We start from the raw sequence: 21369 nt of genomic DNA, 5'->3' as shown, positions 1-21369 counted from the left end.
AGCACCAACGCTCTGCACAGAGTATGGTCCCAATGGATGCATGTATGTATATACGAGGTGTGTTCAAAAAGTATCCAACCTTAATTTTTCGTGCGTAAACAAATGAAGCTCGGGAGGCGTGGTTTGGTGCTCGTATGTAGGCGATCCTAATCAGTATGTGTGAATATTTCCCCGCCTGCAGAAGCTGTCAGTCGCCGACAGACCGCCGATGAGTGAGGAAGTGTAAGTGAGCGCCGTTGGATTTTCGTTTTTGACAAAATGACGGAAAAACTTGAACAACGATAGTGCATCAAATTTTGTGTAAAGCTTGGCGATTCCCAAGTGTAAACGATCCGCAAGATTCAATAGGCCTTTGGGAACGAAACAATGGGCACCACACAGATAAAAGAGTGGTACAACCGCTTCACAGATTTGTCGCACATCAGTGGAAATTGAAGCACGTTCTGGTAGGCCCTCAACATCCCAAAATAAGATCGTCATTGACCAAGTGAGGACCCTGCTGATGCAGGATCGTCAAATCACGATCAGAGAACTTGCAGACGAGGCGGGCGTCAGCATTGGATCCGTTCATTCCATTGGGACTGAGGATTTGGGCTTAAGGAGAATCTCAGCGAAGTTCGTGTCAAAGCTGCTAACGATCGAGCAGAAGCAACTCCGTTTGGAGATCGCACAGGACATGCTGGAGACTGTGAACAGTGATCCCAACTTCTTCAACACAGTGATCACTGGCGATGAGACCACAGTGATCCGTCATTTTGTCAAAAACCAAAATCCGATGGCGCTCACTTACATCCCAAATGGTTGAGCCAAAGCTCGATTGGCTGGTCCAATCGGGATTCTCGGATCGGACAATGACGTCGGTTTCGCCATGGTTCCTCCCCGAGCTCTGGGATCTATAAAGTATGGAGCAATCCTCAGAGGAAGGGGTTGTTGTTGATCGAAAGGAAGAAGTCGGTGGTTGTTGGTAGATTGAAAGGAAGAAGTCTGTGGTTGTTGGTAGATTGAAAGGAAGAAGTCAGTTGTTGTTGGTAGATTTTAAGGAAGAAGTCGGTTGTTGTTGATTGAAAGGAAGAAGTTGGTGGGAGTTGGTTGAAAGAAGGTTGAAGGCGTGAGAAGTCGGTTGGAAAGTGGAGAATTGAAGGAGTTTGTGTGAAAGTGATCCTGTGGCTTGGCTCTGCCGACTTCTCGCCTCGACGGCCCGCCTACTGTACTGGAACTCGCCGACACGACCTCGACCAAGCCTCGTACCTGGTCCTCTCTCCTGCTCCATTCTTGGCCTTGGACTCCACTCTTCTCCATTCGGGCTCCTGCAACAGACACGATTAGCACTCGTGCGGCTGTGGACCGAACTACACAACTTTTGTCGGGTGCCGCACCACGGAGCATCCCTCCCCCGAAACGCTCAGGCACTGATAAACGGTAGCCTCAACTCCCTCCCTCGCTGGCTGCAAAAGTTCCTTTCACAATTGGGTTTACTTTGTCTGAGTGTGTGTCTGAGAGTGTTGGCGCCTGTCCGTTAAGTAAGCCTGTATAAGATCTTTTATTGTTGTGATTGTTGCTTTATCCATCTCGCATCAAGTCTGCACTGTCTGCTTTGTAAGTTGCTTGTATAACTGTCGCACCCCACACCTCTCTCATGTTCCCCTGCATTACACCTCCAATAAACCTTTTGTTGTTCCACATGCTTTTCCTCGCTTATTGTAAATAAATAATAATTGTAGAAATGTTCCCAGCTCACCTTTGTCTTTTCCTACATTGGTCCAGCATGGTTTGGATCTAAGTTTAGCCGGGTCTTTATTCCCAACAATCCGTTCCTTCGAGCCGGTACGTCCTTGGCAGTGCCGCTCGGCTGCATCCGATCCGGAAAGGTGATCCGTTGTTGGTAGAGTGATCCGGTTCGGACAAGGAGTACCGAGGGCGTGGTTCCCCGGTGGTCAAACCGCGCGGTTAATTTGGTAACCTGATTCTAGACAGGAGGACCCTAGGTCACGCGGTTGAGTTATTGGCGGTCACGTTCGGTGAAGCGACCCGCCACGTCACGGAATGATCCATGAGCGACAGCCTACAATTCCGGGGAGTCTTGTGGGAATCGACGTAGCTTTCCCCCACCTAGTGGTCTTCTCACCCGACCCCGCCGGCCCACAACAATATATATATTGTTGCGGATTTCGCGCCCGCCGGCGTGCTGACGGCCACGTAACTCGAATCGCGGCACGTCGCCCACCGGACGGACAATCCAGTCGTGACCCTCTCGGACTAACGCCGGGAACCAGTCACGGGTGGACCTTTCGGTCTCACCGCGATCGAGCCAATCAGCCCCCGTGTGGGATAGGGTTGCTCGCCGAATTCGACCTACCTAAGTACCCACGCGGAGGGTAGACCGGGCGATCGCACCTCGCCGCAGGTCGACTTTGGACACGGGCCACTGAAGCGACCCGTTCCGTACTATCAGAATAACCGAGCGGTGTTATCGTCGACCTCGACGGTTCGATTAATTATCGGGCGTATTCAGCCCACTACCAACCCTTTACGTGAAGCAAGATGGGGATTCAATGGAGGAAAAGACGAAGCGAAGCGGGAGAACAGTTCAATAATAAAGCACATTTATTCGCGGCACACGGGAAGCACACAAATACAATTCCACCAAAAGCACACAGAAAAAACACAATTCCATTTACACAAAAAGCAAATATAAAAGCGAAAACAATGCAGAGCTAATACCGACTACCGAGCACACGGCAACACTTATACAATTCTACTTCACAGACGGCGCCGACAACACATACCCAAAACCAAGGAAAGAATACCCTCAAGGATGAGGCAGGCCTGAGGCCGAGACCGGGTCGCGCCTACCCGTCTGGTGATGAGACGCGGAGCGGCGATGGCGCCTCACTCCGCGGGCCTCGTGGACAGTGTCTGGCAGGGGGTGGGAAAAGGGGCCCCCTTGGTCGCACTATCTCAGCACAGGGGGAAACAGGAGGGGGTTGCTGATGCTCGGGGTATAGAGGATCTTTATTATCCCTGGTGTGCGTCTCCACCTCGGCCAGGTCGCGCTGCCGGCCTTCCTCGGGCGTGCAGCTCCCGGCACCGTCGCGAGCACCCCCTCGTCTGCCTTCGCCGCTGCCGCCTCTCCGCCTCTGGACTCTCCACCCTGGACTCTTCTTTGGGCTCTCCTCGTTCGACTCTCTTCAGCTTCTCCAGCTACTGCAGGCTTCGGGCTCCAGACTTCCACACCGCTCTGACTGACGAACACGGTCCTTTTATCCCCCCGTAGCTTCGCCTTTGACCCCCTCCCTTTGACCTTTCACCTCGCTCCCCATTGGCCCGAGAAAAAGTGGGCGTGAAGGCTTTTTGATCCACAAATTTGCATATATCGATCGTCCTGGAGGCGGGGCCAAATCGCCCCTCGCTCACCGATTGGACGGCAAAAAGTGGGCGTGTGTCGTTTTTGATCCGTTTTTGAAGCACAAAATCCGTGATTTTGTACACGCTGCTCGACGTGCGCCCTGCACGAGTCCAACACCGGTACCCACAGCGGGGCAAGAACGGTGGCGATGCTACGGTTGCGAGGTGTGACGGGAAGGTCGTGGCGGTTGTGGTGAAGCGGCGTTGTGGTTGGTGGTTGATGTTGTGGTTGTGGTGGTAATCATGGCGGTTGGTCCAAAATAAAGATAGTAAAAGAAAAACGGCTATCCTGAAGAGTCGCAGCACGCATGAATAACATTTATTCCCACTAGACAACGGGTTTGGGCCTAACTACACATATACTTACCGAGATATCTCACCTAAGGGACCTGAATGGTGGTTTGCGAATTTGGTAACCACAACAATATATATATATATATATATATATATATATATATATATATATATATATATATATATATATATATATATATATATATATATATATATATATATATATATATATATATATATGTAATTATACAGTATTCATTTTTGATCGAGTGGATTGGTTTTGGACTGAGCAAAGCCTTGTTGTGTATTCCTAAGTCCCCGGGCACAGCGGATCGTACAAAATTTTGTCATGGTAGACCCATAAAATATTTGTCGTGACCAGATCTTGCAAAATGCCCGAAATCTATTTCGAGTGGTCACAAGGGCTACAACACATTAAAGATGGTTTGGCGATGGGGACGCGACAGAAAAAAAAGATATGTCATGGTTGTGTCGCAAGTCAGTCGTGCGACAGTCGTGGGACCATCGTGAGTTGTCGGGCATTGTCGGGGGGCTGTTTTTCACATGATCAGGTCGTGGTTCACTCATGGGATGCGTATGCGACAGTCATGCGACAGTCGTGCAACTGTCTCACGACTGTCGCAGGACAGTCGTGAGACAGTCGTAGGACAGTCGTGCAACAGTCATAAGATTGTTTGACTAAAATTTTTTCTTCTGGTAGCCACGACAAAATATTTATCGCACGACAGTTGCAAGACATAGATACCACAAAAAAACGTCGAGAAAAAAAGGTGCATGTCCAATTTTGCCTCACGACGGCAGGTCGATGCCACGATGCTCAAAATTTCGTAGGACTGTCTTGCGACGACCCCCGATGACCCACGATTTGCCCAAATTTTCTGTCGTGTCGTGGCACAAATGCGTCGTGGGTTCGTTGTGACCAAGCCTTTACTGATTTATGTTCCATTCCTGGTGTTGTTCAGCAAAAATGCCCACATCCTGCTTTATAGTGCTAACCTTTCAAGGATCAGTTCTTAGCTGCAGAAACGTTCAAACTTCATGTTGGCTGCCCCATTTCTCTGGAAGGCATGCAGACCATTACCACAACCAGTGTTTACCTGCTCCTATCAATAACCAATTTTGTCCGACGAAATCGAAGTTAGCACACAGTATTAATGATTTTTGAAGACACAGAGAGGCAGTATTAATATTAAGAGAATGACCTAACAGCTCACATGCTATTTAACTGTTGCTCCACTCATCCTGCCTTTCAATCCCAGCCAGGTGTTATCAAGTGGACATACAAACGAGGTTCAAGACATTATTAGCATAAAAGAGGGAAAAACAATAATTCTAGCTGAGCTGTAGGTGTAGTGGGATGTCTTGGAGATAAAGCAGAATGCGTCACAAACCAGGGCTTGCTTTTTAAAGTACCATGGCTTCCTCTTTCATTATATTGTACATTTTTGAATCAAAACAAATTAACTCCACTGGCCTTCACATGCCCGCTTTTCCATGATGTAATCTATACTGTAAGAAAGATGTTTGTGTGTGTGTGTGTGTCACCATTTTTCTCAGAGATGCCGAACAGATCTTCATCAATCCATCATTATTTACTTTTAACGCTGTGTATATATGAATCAGGAATAACAGAATTGGTTTCCGGTCTCACAGTCACTTGACAGTTGCAATTCCACGGAGTTTCCGCTCATCTTGTGGGATTGTGAGTTGGACAGGCGACAGTAGTGGCCATGGCCGTCTCAATGGCGGTTTGTGGGAGGTGTTTCAATCGCGGTTTCTGTGAAGTCAATGTCAGAATGATAGGGGAGGGAAAAGCGTTAAATATTCCACTGTTTCGATGTGGGAATGCCCATTTGGTTTTATGAGTGGGGGGACGGTGTGGAGGGATGGAGGAGGACATAGTTGTCATTGGTGAGCACTTTCTGTGGGTGGGGGGTGTGGAGGTTGATTTGTGGTGGGGGAGGGGGTTGGGGAGGGGGATTGAAAGCAAGGAGTGCATACAGGTTTGATGCCTTAGGGTGAGGACATGGGGTTGGGAGGGGGGGGAAGCAAATCTGGGACTGAGTTTGGAGAGTGAGGTTGAGCCTTTGGGGGGGGGAGGACTTTCTGTGGGGGGGAATTGAGGGGTTGTGTGGGGAGGGTGTTTGAAGGCCTGGAATGGAGAGGAGATTTACACGTTAAGGTTGGGAGGCAAAAGTTGATGACTTGGGGTTTGGGAGGAGGTGGTAAATGATTTGGGGTTTGGCAGGAGGAGGTAGATAACTTGAGGCTTGTGAGGGGGGAGGCGTTGAGGACTCTCCAATCCTCTGGTACCTGTCTGAATTGTATGAGCTGTGAAAGATATCCACTTGCACCACGCTTATCTGCTCTGCCACCTCCCACAATATCATTGGATGCATACAGTGGCTGGAAAAGTATTCGGCCCTCCCAATAATGCCAAATTTTGATGAATTATCGATTATGTAGAAACAATTTTTCCAATTGAACTATGTTATTCATAACTGAAGAGATCATAACTAAACTAAACAAATTCATAACTACACAAAGTTATAATTGAAGGAGGTTACAAGTCAGGAATACTTGCAAAAAACATGTACAAATCAAACTTCACTGGTTGTAAAAGTATTCAGCCCCGTTGGTCAGAACTTGGTGGAAGCACCGTTTGCATCAATGACTGCTATGAGTCTTTCTGGGTCGATCTCTGCAAGCTTTGCACAGTGAGAGGGTAAAATGTTTTCCCATTGTTCATGTGAAAATTGCTCTTGATCTGCCAAGTTTGTTGGGGATTGTTGATGGACCGCAATCTTCAAGTCTCGCCATAAATGTTCAATTGGGTTCAAGTCAGGACTTTGACTAGGCCACTCAAGAACATTTATTTTCTTCGTGTTTAGCCACTCCAGTGTGGCTTTATCTTTGTGCTTTGGATCATTGTCCTGCTGAAATGTGAATCTTCTACCCAGTTTCAGATTCATGGCCGACTCAAGCAAGTTTTTATCAAGGATTCTCCTGTACTTTGTGCCGTCCATTGTCCATTCTATCATCCCAAGTTAGCCAGTCCCTGCTGATGAAAAGCAGCCCCATAACATGATGCTGCCAGTACCATGCTTCGCAGTAGGGATGGTGTTAACTGGGTGATGTGCAGTATTAGGCTTGCACCCGACGGACTTCCATAAGTGCAGATTTCTACAGGTTTGTGTATGGCTTTGGATTCAGACCAAAAAGTTCAATTTTTGTCTCATCTGACCACAAATGGATTGGGTCATTGGGAAAATGGACCACAAAGGGGAGTCATGGATTCACTGGATCATGGGGTGTGGCGCTGCCGGTACCTGTGTGGGAGGACGAAAGTCCGAGTCTTCAGGTCCTTGGTACTTCCAGTCTTGCTCTATGGGTGCGAGACTTGGACTCTGACCAAGGATCTGAGACGGAGACTTAATTCCTTTGGTACCAGGTCTCTTCAGAGAATCCTTGGCTATCGCTGGTCGGATTTTGTGTCCAACCAGCGGTTGCTGAGAGAGACTCGGATGAGATTTGTTACCTGCATAGTCCGTGAGCGTCAGTTGCGGCTGTATGGACATGTGGCTCGTTTTCCTGACTCTGATCCTGCTCACCAGATTCTCTCAGCGAGGGAGTCTCATGAGTGGAGGAGGCCAGTGGGTCGACCACGTGCCTCATGGTTGCAACAGGTTGACCATCATCTCAAGGAGATGGGGATGGGCCTGGCATCTGCCTGGGGGATGGCCAGACGGAGGCCCCTGGAGTACCGGCGGAAAGTGGACGCAGCGACATGCTGTTCTGGCACATGCTCCCATACCTGACCTGACCTGACCTGACCACAAAACCTTTCTCCATGTGCCTGCAGTATCATTACGATGATTTTTTTGCAAACTCCATACGAGCTTTTAGGTGCGTCTTTTTCAGTAATGGCTTCCTTCTTCCCACCTGTCCATAGAAGCCAGCTTTGTGATGGAAATGGGATTTTGTTGATTGATGAACCCTACCCTCCATCTCAGACATAGAGCCTTTGCAGAGCAAGTCATTGTTGGAGTTACAGTAAAATCCCAATACAAACCAGTTTCCTGGTATGAGTAGAGTCTGGCTGGTATGATACATCTTACACTTCTTAATGATGGATTTCACCAAACTCAAAGGGATAATGAATGACTTTGAAATCTTCTCATAACCCTCTCCTCAACGGTGCTTCTCCACCACTTTATGTCTGACTTCTTTTGTAAGCTCCTTGCTCTTCATGTTTGCCTTGTTGGTTGACCAAGTGAGTTGCACCTTAAAACTCCTGAGATAAGTGGGGGAGACATTTTAATGTTAAACCACTGATTACATACAGGTGAAACCTATTACACCTATTTTGTAACTTCTCAAACAAATAATTTGTTCCTGAAGTGATTTAGGGTTGATTAGGTTAAGGGTTTGAATACTTATGTAACTGAGAATCGTCTGATTTTCTCTGTTACTCTAACTTATTCACATTTTGTCTGCATTTTTTAGGTTTCACTCTGGAGCAGTTTGTGAAGACTCTATATATGAAGTTTTATTTGAAAGAACCATGCAATGAGTTGAGGTGGCATCAAAATGTGAATACTTTTTCAGGCCACATTATCCGACCCTGGAGCTTTGTCATCTCTTAGTTTTACTAGCTGCTTCTTCACTTCATCTACTCATGCATGGATCTCTTCAAAAAGTCCTTGCTCACCCCAGAGATAGATACTCTCGACTGTTGGAAGTTCCCTTAACTGCTCTCGTGTAAATATGAAAGCAAAAAAATATTTAAAATCCGCCATTTCACCCTCATCATCCACTAACTCTCCTGTGTTGTTCCTCAATGGGCCCACACTTCTCTTAACCCTTTCCTTACCCCTTATGTACTTAAATAATGTCTTAATGTTATGTTTAATATTCCTGGTTGCATCCTTTTCGTCGACCGAGTTATTTTCTGAACTTGTTTCTGTTTCTTCCCGTACTTAATTGAGTGGAACTAGTTATTTTGTACTTAATAAATGCCTTCTGCTTATCCTTAATTACACCGCATATATCCCTGATCAACCACCCTGGTCTCTTTCTTCCTCTACCTTAACAGCTCACTGGAATAGACCTACTCTGTACCATACGCATTTGATCCTTGAAGGTTGCCCGTTTCTCTAATGCATGTCACCCATGCATTAACCTCGACAACTTAAGTCTACCAAATCAATTCTCACACACTCATACCTTATCCTGAACTTGACATCTCAACAATCGATTTTTGCTTCCTATGTTGTGGTCCCTTGTCCCCAGATGCTCTCCAACCTCCACTTCCTCTACCATATTGGGATCGTTACTCAAAAATAGGTCCAACACTGCACACATCCTCATGGGCTTTTGGACAAACTGGCTTAAAATGCAATCCTGGACTGAATCTCAAAAATCCTCATCTACTCTGCCCTTTCCCTGTTCCTGGACCCAATCTATCCTGGGGAAGTTAAAATCCGCCACCATAATCAATATTCTTCCCTTATCACATGTCCTATTCTGAAATCTTCAAATATCCATCTATCCTGCTTTCTCCAACACCAGGAGCCCTAGAAAAGCATCACTCAAGTATTGTATTATTCTTCCATTCTCTAACCATATAGAATCCTCTCCATCAATTTCCTCCTTAATGTCATGCCTTTCTCTCGATACAATACTGTCTTTCACCCAGATTGCCACACCTCCTCCCATTTTCTCTTTACTATCATGCCGAGAAACCCTGTATCTTTGAATTTCTGTCCTCCAGTTAGATTGCTCAATAAACCACACCTCACTTCACAGCAACAATATCATACCCCTGACCATCCATCCGAGTTTTCAGCTCGTCCATCTTTCCATACATGTACAACTCCTTCATCCTTTCCCTTTTGTTAACCAATCCCCTGCTGCCCCAACCTTCCAACCTCATCTCCAATTTCTCATCTAAAAAAATCCCAATTTCTTTGTCAAGAACCTCCAATGCTGTATCTATAAGAATCTCGCCACCCTCCCCCCTCCCCTTCTGTGAAGCACCAGGTAGTCCGCTCACGACATCCACTCACAATGAACATGCAGGGATCCTCAGATATTCACAAACCCGACACCACCCCTCCAACCACTGGTTCATATCTGTCACTCTATTATTGAAATACACACTGACTCTCACCTTTGGCAGAATACCAGAAAAAAACAATCACTCCACACTTCAACCCCTGCAAATGCTCCCCCAAAAATATATACCTCCTCTTTTACGTTTCAGAGTAGACCCTCCCTACGTCGATACCCCCCCCCCCACATGCACCGCCAGTAGTGATCCCGGCCCATAACCAGACAAAATGTCATCAACATTACATCAAAATCCCCCACCCGCCCCCTTTAAGGAACACAAAGCTCGATTTTTCATATCTTTGTGACAAAATGGTGAGTCCACATATTCAATACCCACATCCCCTACAAACATCATCTTCCTGGTCACCCCCTCCTCCCCTCCCCCCTTGGCCTCCCTATCCAAATCCTACATCACACACTCATGCTTCACTGCCCCCATTATCCGCACAACCCTCCTCATGCACACTCACACCAAGTACTGATCACACCAACTACAACCACAATACAATCAGCCCTTTTGAACCCCCCCCCCAAACTATAGCACCACCATGCACAAAGCCTGCCACCCCACCTTCACCTAGCACACCAATGGATATACCTGAGGAAGTGCCTGCTGGGAAGATAGTGAAACATCACCTGAGACCAGATATGTTCTTGCTCGTTAACTATGAGATTGGCAATGTATAGCTAATTACTTTTATGGTCGGATGTGGATTTCTATTTAGAAATGTATAAGTACAGATCTATTTACTCATGCCATGGATATTATTCAAAATCGACTGCGAACCAGGTCAACACTTCAATGGTGGTAAACAGGTTTAATCTTCATATGTTATCTATCTATAATTCCAGCAATATGTGTGTGTGTGTGTGTGTGTGTGTGTGTGTGTGTGTGTGTGTGTGTGTGTGTGTGTGTGTGTGTGTGTGTGTGTGTGTGTGTGTGTGTGTGACCGCTGTTTCTCGACAACCACTGGTCCGATCTAATTGAAACTTGCCAGGTATATTGCTAGGTCCCTGTGGATGTGCCTTTTCAAGGTTTGATATTAATCGAACAAGTGCTTCCCAAGTTATGGCCATTTATTTACCAACCAATGACAAGACACGTTGTTGCGTGGGCGGGCCGATGGGAAAGAGAACCTCAGCCGCGTTCCCCATTACGGGTAACAAGGTACGGACTTCCGGATAGTGATGACTTTGTGTATTATAATAATTTCTCGATTTCTTATGCACATTTATAGATAAACACAATGCCCCAATCCAGTCGTTGTTTACGAGACCGAAGAAACGGCCTGTGTAGTTGTTTGAAAGCTTTTTTTTTCTTCTCTCCTCTTTGTGTTTTTCCTTGCGATGACATTACGAAAAGGCAAAATACGTTGGCGCTAATTGAATAATTGGCCATTAAAACTAAATTGCGAATAATCGTAACTGCGATATGCGAACTTCCGGGCCACGCACGTACGGGCACGCAAGAGCGAAGGAACGGCCTGTGTGTTTGTTTCTGGCTCGCGGTTTGAAAGTTTTTTTTTAATTATTATTATTTTCTTTCACGTACGGCCACGCATGTACGGGCACGTACTAGTTTATTTAAAAGCAGAGTTGGCTGTCCATTCATCTGTTCGCGATTTATGCTGATGAGTGTGAGGCTAGCTGCAATGTGATTGGCTCCTGGCAAGATTGAAAAATGTGTCATATAGGCTTAGTAAAAGCTGATATTCAAAATATGATTCCATATTTGACGATTGAAATACATGGCCCAAATAATTTTGTCGAAATCTACAGTTAAATCGGAAAAAAAAAAATAGGAAAAAGTGATTTCTTTCTCACCCGATATAATTAAATAATAGGGTCTGCACAGAATGTGTGGCAAAATGGCTCCAAAAATCATTTTTTCACTCTTTTAAAGTGAATATTTTATGTCTGATTTTACATGTTTACATTTTTAACATGTAAATACAACATGGAATTACAGTTTGTTTATTAACAGTGCATTATAATACAACCTGACTGACAGGATGACCTCAAGGTACCCACACTCGCCTCTAAGCTTTCTAACCTGGCGAGTTGGAATCCTGGAACAACTATAAACTGTCATCTTGGTATTTCACAGGCAGGGAGAGCCGGGTGGACGTTAAGACCCCACGGTGTCCTTCACAAAGAGTGGGTGAGCTATCGCCTTTACCTTGGCCAACTTCCCAATTCTTGCCCAAACTACTGCTGGGAAGGCAATGACAAGCTATGCATGATGTAACCCTTTCTCAGGAGGCTGCTTTGGTGGCACGGATGATCAAGTTTTTTTTGTTTTATTGGTATACATTGTCGAGGCTCGTATGAGAGTTAACACAATGCACAACAAGGGGGGCAGAAGACAAGAGAGGTTGGAGAGGGAAGGACAAAACAGTGGGGAACAGAGACATTAGGATATCGAAAGTGGTGAGTGTGGCACATAAAAGATCAAATAAACGTTACAACTGAGTAACAAATGTGAAAAAATGAGAAGGAAATTAAAGCCATTTTAAAGGGATAGAGCATTGACATATAGAGAGAGGAGGAAGAGGGAAAGAGGGTAAGGAGAGGGAGGGGGAGAGAGAGAGAGAGGGGGGAAAGAAGGGGGAGAGAGAGGGGGGATAGGGAGGATTTGGGGGGGGGAGAGGGGAGGAAGAAGTTTCATTCTGTATCCATCCTCTACACCCCATTCCTCCCTTCCCCAGTGTCCAATTCTCCCTCTATTTTGTCCATCTCCACTGTTGGTGTCCCCCCCCCCCCTACCCACGCTATTTTTCCTTTTGTCCTGTGACATCCTGATACATTTAGTGTTCCAGCTCTTCCACGAGCCTTGACTGCATACAAAAAATTCGGAGGTTGGCAACCATTGTACAGGTTTTATGAGCCGAATGGTCGCTTTCCATGTTGAAGTTTCTTGGAAGGGAAGTCATCCATTATATATTGTGAACTGTGCTGTCTGTCCGTGCGTTCATCTGTCTCCCGTTTACGGCGACCGCTTCTCGTGCTGCACTGAAAAGCTCAACATTCCCTTTTGAAATGACGGGAGAACAGGCATGAGTAATGTTGATGCCAAATTTTATTTCACAACCAGAATATTTTGCACTCTTGAAACAAATCAACCTCTGCTGAGCTATGTTGCACCACCATTTTGCGGTGGGCGGTATAATAGCTGAGCTTTGGTTCTGCGTGAAACCAAGAGTGCAACACAATTGACCTTTTTAAAGTCTTCCTTCTTCTTCTTTCGGCTGCTCCCGTTAGGGGTCGCCACAGCGGATCATCCGTATGATCTGCATAGTGATTTGGCACATGTTTTACGCCGGATGCCCTTCCTGACGCAACCCTGGTCGCCTCTTACAAAAAGGAAGGACCTTTTTAAAGTCCATTAAATATTATTTAAATTGATAGATTAACTTCCTGTCACTGGGTAGGGATACTTTTGCTAGCTTTTCCTGTCACTTGGGATAGGTACTCTTCTGTGTGTGTGTGTGTGTGTGTGTGTGTGTGTGTGTGTGTGTGTGTGTGTGTGTGTGTGTGTGTGTGTGTGTGTGTGTGTGTGTGTGTGTGTGTGTGTTCCTTTTGCACAGCCATATCTTTGAGACTCCAATCTCCATACTCGGGGTACAGATATAACTTTGTGCAGGAAGAAACCAGGGCTACGTGACTACAGCCTCAGAGGCCGTTTTAAGGCCAAAGTGACCAATATAACATTTTTTGTTAAACAGGATGACGAATTGGTCCAAAACAGAAAATGTCAGATTTAGTTTTTACTGCAACATAATTAACATTTTTATTTACATAGTACATTATGTAATTTAAATTGATTCATTAACTTTAACTTTTCCCATCACTCAGGACAGATAATTTTGCTAGTAAATAATAAAAGGCAATTTGCGAGTGGGGAGCACAAGGAGGGAAAAGCACACACATCACTATTATTATTCTTTACACCATATATAAATCCCACGTGCTCACGATATCTCGACGGCTTACTTGTTATCTTAGAGCCTTCACACCATATGGATTTAGACAGGACGAGGTCACAAGACAATGAAAGGAAAACCTGATCCCCACGCAATGGTTGTTTGGAGTCAGTGCTGGTGGTACGAGGTGGTTCTGTTTTTGAATTGAATATTAATCTGTATGTACAATAAAATTGAATCTAAATGAAATAAGTCCCCATCGATTCCTTTCTGTCACATCTAAATTAAATGTTCTGTGCGTTAGCTCTCAAACGAGGCTCAACATTGTATACAAAAAATAAAAATCAGCATTATAATCAGAGATGATGGATGGTAAACATAGTTACAATTTAATAGGGTGTAGAAATTTTAAAGGGCTGTAATGTGTTTTCATATTTTTTTACAAGTGCCTTAAAGTGTCTTCCATCCACATATTTTTTGCAATCCATTTGAAACTACCATGACCGACACAGGATGTTGCATTCATCTTGGATAGAAGTTGACGCAGTCTGATTGTTTGCTTTTCTTAGTCGATGAGAAAACACAATAAGCTCCAATGATTCAGACATCATTGGCCGTTCCATTGTCCACATCACTGCAAGGACAGGGATGGGAGCAACACTGTGGGCTTCCCAAGCTCTCTTCTCTGTGACAGAAATGAATTAATGGGGACTTTGAATTTTTTGGGGCACATCAGTGAAACAGGAATAAAACCTGAATAGATGGCAGAAAGTGATAGGGATCTCACTTTTTGTCTGTGCATTGCCTGCTCTTGAGGTTAATGAGCCTCTGTCTTCCCTTAATGATTAACCCTGATGGTCTTCTTCTTCTTTCATCTGCAGCACAGGGCTGTGGGGTCGCATCATTGACGAAGGGTGTCGCTATGTCACTGATGCAATTCCCTCCCAAGGTTCAGGCAGGAATTTGGGATTTGGCCAGGACACCGGAAATAACTCGCATGTTTTCCACTAAGGATACTGTGGGATCTTTAACGTCACCCAACTAATGCTAACAAATGGAACGCCCAGTTTAATGTCCATCTGAGGGATGACATACAGATTGATGAATGTGGATTACAGTGAAACATGGATGACAGTTTATAGCCTGGTCAATATTTGTATCCAATCTAGACAGCTTAGAAGTGTGTGTGTGTGTGTGTGTGTGTGTGTGTGTGTGTGTGTGTGTGTGTGTGTGTGTGTGTGTGTGTGTGTGTGTGTGTGTGTGTGTGTGTGTACCTCCAGGCCATCCTGCCAGCCCACCCACGTGGCTGAAAGACTAACTCGTAAAACTGCTCAAATTTGGGGTGTTCCTTCTGTGTCTGGAACTCGTCGATTCATTCCCCAGTGCAAGGCCAAGCTGAATGGGATTGGCTGGTTTTGCCCACCATGTTAGTTTTGCTGGAGGCAGAGTATATTCTGCATGCGTCTTTTCCTCTGCAATGATTCCACTCAGGCCAGGCTGAACCTGCTGCAGTACAAGGCATATTCATTGATGCATACCAGTTGTTTCCCGCCTTCATTGACACTGATATTCTCCATGCTTCCATAAGAATGGACACGGTGACTTTAACAAGGTCTGCAGCAGGGACAGGTTCAGTTCGATCTGTCTTATTCTTATTTTCAGGTCAGGTCAGACTTTTGGGAGTGCCACTGGTAAGTGGTAACATGTATCCCAATTCTACTTTCCGTATGGTCGAGTTGTTGGTGACGAAACCGACACCCCTCATTGGCTGTGTTCGTGGGAAGGGTAACTATTAGATCCTGCCAAGACTAAAAACAACACTTCATAAAGAGCAATAAGTACCCTTCGGGAGCCAACGGCCATTTAGTACAGAGATGGTGTCTCCAAAAAAACAACCAATGGGAGTAGGAACACTTATTCTTCTGTCTGGCCTAGTTACCCCCATTTGTGTACAAAATCGGGATGTGTTGGTAATGGCTAACTTTGTGCATCATATGTGAATGAGCTACCAGTCGGTGTATTAACAAGTGAGAAATGTCCACACTCTGGTTACAACCTGTAACGCAAAAAAACTAACCTGGGCAGTGGTCAGCAGGCCTAATGTGGTGGGCCCATCAGAAAACCAAGATGGTGGCCATATCATTTGGTCTGGGTGCCCTGGTGAGTGTAGTCAAGCAACAGATGTGCGTGGTGCAGCAGCTATTTGACCAATGGGTGCACATTAAAAAAATTGACCCCAACCAAGAGCGTCAACAACAACAGCAACAGCAGCAGCAATGGGGAGCTCTAGAAGCCCTTCGACATGTCGCAGGTAAAAAAAAAGGTTTATTTTTGTAATTCTGGAGTTGTGAAACAATCGTGTGTACAGTTTAAGACAGTGATTTGTAGAAAGTCAAATTAGTTATAGTGACCCTGTAGAAGGGTAAGTCACTTCATTTCATCAGCTCGGTCACCACACAGCATGAGTCGAGATGTTTGGGTTTAATAAATCGATTCCGTGTTTGTTAGCCTGCAACAAAGCTTATTGTCTAGGCCTGTTACTTTCACATCACAGATAGGTTTGTGACCACTCTGTATTCTACCATCTCCGGTTTGGTATTGCACCCTCTGCCCTCTCTTGGCTCTGTCCTTCCCAGGTTTCTGCAGGGCAAACACGTTCAGCCACTAAACCTTTTCTTGTTGAACTCCCAAAATCCAGGCTCACTAATCACCTCCATTTATCGTTTCCTCTTCTCTCTCACCTGTGGAACCAACTTCCCCAGTCTGTTGTCCCATTCTTCCTTCCAGGGCTTCAAGACAGCTGTTCCCCCACAACCTCAGGCCATCCCCCATCCCTCCTCATGATCTCTTCCACCCCAAATGACCCCATTCCCAAGAAGTCCCTTTTACAGGTTATTGTGATCGCTTCTCCATCTCATCACCCTCACCTCTCTTTGTTTGTTCGTTGTTGGTTGGTTTGTTCCTTTTCTGTTTCATCCCTGCTCTCCCCTTCATCTTCTTGCTGTGTTTCATTCGCCTTGTGTGCATCTTGTTCAACCACATGTTGCCTTCTACCCCTCCCCTTGATCTCACTCTCACCTATTGCTCTACTGTTGGTGTTTCCTCTTTTCCATTTTGCTCGAGCAATTCCACGAGCCTTGATCATGCACACACAAAAACAACACAATAACGACAGCAGCAACAACAATTACTTGTAATAAAAGATCCTTTTTGCCCGTTTCACTGAATTTTACATTTTCATTGATTCACAGATAGATGTGCAATACGTTTGTGAAGTGTGTACAACATTCTGTATTTTGATTCAACCTGTCAGCAAAGTGACAGGTAGGCACACCTAGATGTTCAAAAAGTACATTAGTGACGGTCATTGTCCCTCAAGTTATGCATGTATATTGTACATTCTCTTCTTCTTCATCATCACCATCAATAATAATAATCATCATTATCATCATCTTGGCTTAGCGGTTAAGGTGGCTGGCTTAAGATCTTAGGGTCTTGAGTTCGAGCCCATCATGCTGTTACATAATATCAGATGGGTTGCCCCAGCCTGTCATCCTTTCTAGGTCAGCAAAATGAGTACGAGCTTGCTGGAAACAGGAGGCACAGCCATGCTCCCAGCATTGATGCAACCAGCAGCAACAGGCTGCAATCGAAGTGATGATGATCTTACTGTTTGCAGGACGAAGGCCTCCCTCAAGGGTTGGATAATAATCTTAGCTCTTATACAAGCCTCGACATTGTTTTTTTAAAAAAAGGCCTCCCTTAACTCACGTCAGGGGGTATTGGCATATTTATGCTCTCCAAGTGTGGGTTGGTGACAGTTTAAGCAGAAACGAATAATTTGTTCAGGCCTGCCATAAGGTGTAGGAAGAGGAAGAGGAAGATGACCAGGAGGATGAGGGGCAGATTAATTAAAGAGCTAAGGTTCTGGACCTTAGCTTTCCAACTTAGTTAGAGGTCCAGGACCCACTGCCAAAGGAACATTCATGGGATTCTAACCCAGGTCCTTTGAGTGAAGAACTAAGTCTTGAAACACTTGCTCCAATGCTGTTCAGGGAAATCTTAAAAATGTGTTTTAACAATCAAATACTTTCAGCTAATTAAATAAATGATAAAAAAGTCTGAATAATTTTCTCAATCATGTGAAGTATTTTATAATCCTGAAATAACTGCTAAAAAGACCGAATTCGAACCTGAAACTCTCAATTCAACCAAACAACTGGAAATATGGAACAAAACAACTCAATTCAACTAAACAACTCACCATGGAAATAGCAATTTGGCAATTTAGAAAAAGTTGGCCTATCAAATGTTTTACATGATTGATTGTTATGCATAACAAATTTGGCTGATACATTTTTCAAGTTGCAGTGTTATATATGCTTTGCATGTTTTGAATAACCTTGACCTTCGACTAAGTTTGACCAAACCTCATTCAAATATACTACACAAATGTACAAATGAGCTGTGTATATTTCAATTTGATAACTTGAACAATTATTGAGGTTATAGTAGTAATAAATTCACAAAACGTCCTATTTGATTACAATGGGGTGAAATTGTTGTGATGGAAACCGTTGACATATCAACATGGCTAAATTGATCGTTCTGATTTTTGGTAAATCAGGTCGATGACATAATATGCAAATTATATTCAATTTTTAGTTGATAGGATGAAAATTGATGGTTTTATGTAACACACATAAGGAAATTAGATGCAGGTGGAGGCCATTCAACCCATCATGCCTGCATCATATCCACACCACACCAATTTATCAACACAAGATCAAACAAGTAGTGGAACATTCAAAATACACTGCCCACCATGCCAAATAAATAAATAACAATCCTCCATTGCACGACATCTCCGGAGCATCTTCAGCGCCTGGCGATGCCGCCTTGCAACACATGGAGTCAGAATTGGGAGGGAGCTGTGCACAATAATTGACAAATGGCAGAATTTAAATAAATAAATAATAATCGTAAAATAATTAATTTCACAATCAATTGCCGAATAGCATACCTAAACCACCACTTTTTCATCCGAATCTGTAACTTTTTGAAAATTAAGTAATGAGGCGAAAAATGAAGAAAATAATCGATTAATAGATCAATCAATAAATCAAAAATATCCTTTATAGCCAAATCATTTGGTCACTGTCATGTCCAAATATCAGCTTCCTATCTCAAAATATGTCGAAGATATTGCCAGGATGAAAAATAAAATAAATAAGTAATTAATAAATCGATAATAATTAAATAATTCATCAATTCATTGATTAATCAACGAATAAATAATAATATTTTTGCCAAAGCACATCTTCTTGTTACCAAATTTCAGCTTACTAGCTCAAAGGATGGCTGAGATATCGCCTGGAAAAACAAACAAACAACCAAGAAAACAAGCAAACAAACATGAAGAAGACGTCGTGCAGAGCATGACACTTGTAAAATCCAAAAAACAAATTTGCCCTCAAAAATAATTGGTGGTTGAATTCAATTAACAAATGTGCAACTCCTTTTCAAATCTCAAGTCAATCGGATGAAAATTGACAATTTTAGAAATTTGGCCTATGTTGACGTTTTGGCCGATGTTGACCTCAAAAATAATTGGTATTTGAATTCATTGACATGATCTGAAAATCCTCCACAAATTTCAAGTCAATGGGATGAAAATTGAGGATTTTTAAAATACCACCATAGTTGTTGGCATTGGCCTATGTTGACCTTTTAGTCAAGGTTAACCTCAAAAATAATTAACTAGTTGAAATCAGTGACCTGAAATATAAATCCTCTTCAAATTTCAAGCCAATCAGATGAAAATTGAGGATTTTTGAAATACCACCTTAGTTGTTGACCTTTGGCCTATGTTGACCTTCTAGTCTCTATTGACCTCAAAAATAATTGACTGGTTCAATTCAGTGACCTGAAATATAAATCCTCTTCAAATTTCAAGTCAATCACATGAAAATTGAATATTTTAGAAATCTCATGAAAGTTGTTGACCTTTAGCCTCTGTTGACCTTTTGACGTCAAAAACAATAGGCTTCTTCCTTGTGACAAACTCTACCATGTGGTGAAATTTCATGAAAATTGGTTTATAATTGTGACCTGTTGGCGATAAACAGATAGACAGACAAACAGACAGAATAACAAAAAAAAGGTCTCGTGCAGAGCATGATACTTGCAAAGTCCACCTCCCTCTCCAAAGGTTGCCATGGATACAACAATTGTCCATTTCATTAAGATTAAAATTCGCAATCTAAATCAAAGCTCAGGTCAATTGGATGAAAATTGATTATTTTTTTCCGATTGAAATGGATTTTAGAATTTGACCTTGAGTTGGCCTTTGACCTTTTGACCTCAAAAATAGTTGTTTTTAAAATCCAGCGATGTATTATGCAATTGCTGCTTAATTTTTAGGTTAATCAGATGAAAATTGATGATTTTTGATGTTTGCCCTTCAGTTGAACTTTGACCTCAAAAATAGATGGTTTCCCAATTCAGTAATGTACTATGCAATTGCTGTTTAATTCTCAAGTCAATCGTATGAAGATTGACAATTTTTCAATAAAATTTGATGATTTTAGATGTTTGACCTTGAGTTGTCCTTTGACCGTGTGACCTCAAAAATAGTTGCAATATGCAAATCTTGTTCAAATTTCAAGTCAATTGGATGAAAAATGTCGATTTCAGAAATTTGACCTCAAGATGACCTTTGACCTCAAAATCAATAGGCATCTTAGTTGAGATGACCTCGACAACTTGGTAAAGTTTCATGACGATCGATTTAGAATTGTGACCTGTAGGCGACAAACAAACAGACAGACATATGAAAAATCACTCATGGAGTGACAACTTGGCAAAACAGCACAAAGTAGAATGGCTCTTGGTCGAGCGCATACCTTTGCCAGGTGGAACAGTTCACGTTTTATATCCCACTGATGGGCTGGATCCGAACCAAAATCCAAACCACTTGTTCTTGAATAGGTATTCAACTCATCCACCTTCTTTTGTCATAACTCGTCCACATCTTTTGAGATATAGTGATATATTTCGTTTTTGACCCTATTTATCAATTTTAGAAATTAGGGCTGTGTTGACCTTTTGACCTTAAAATGAATTGGTAGTTGAATTCAGCGTACTGACATGAAAATGCTCTTCAAATTTCAAATCAATCAGATGAAAATTGAGGATTTTATAAATTTTGGCTCAAATTGGCCTTTTGGTCTATGTTGACCTCAAAATTAATAGATGGTTGAGAGCAGTGACCTCATCTGCAAATGGTCTTCAAATTCAAGTTAATCGGATGAAAATTGAGGATTTTTGAAAATTTGCCCCAATTTGGCCCAAATTGGCTTTTGTTGATCTCAAAATTAATAGGTGGTTGAATTCAGCAACGTGATATGCAAATGATCTTCAAATTTCAAGTCAACCGGATGAAAATTGACAATTTTAGAAACAACTAGACGACCCGTGAACCCGTTGTGACAGCAGTTGATAAAAAACATCATTTCAAAAAAAAAAAATAATAATAAATAAATAAATTAATTAATTAATTAATTAATAAAAAGATAGCTCCAGCGAACTATACCGCTAAGGTTGTTTGCAT

The sequence above is a fragment of the Eptatretus burgeri genome, chromosome 12 (assembly GCF_056783735.1).
Source record: "Eptatretus burgeri isolate ZD-2024b chromosome 12, Ebu_testis_v1, whole genome shotgun sequence".
Classification (NCBI taxonomy): Eukaryota; Metazoa; Chordata; class Myxini; order Myxiniformes; family Myxinidae; genus Eptatretus; species Eptatretus burgeri.
Note: the sequence above shows the minus strand (reverse complement) of the source record.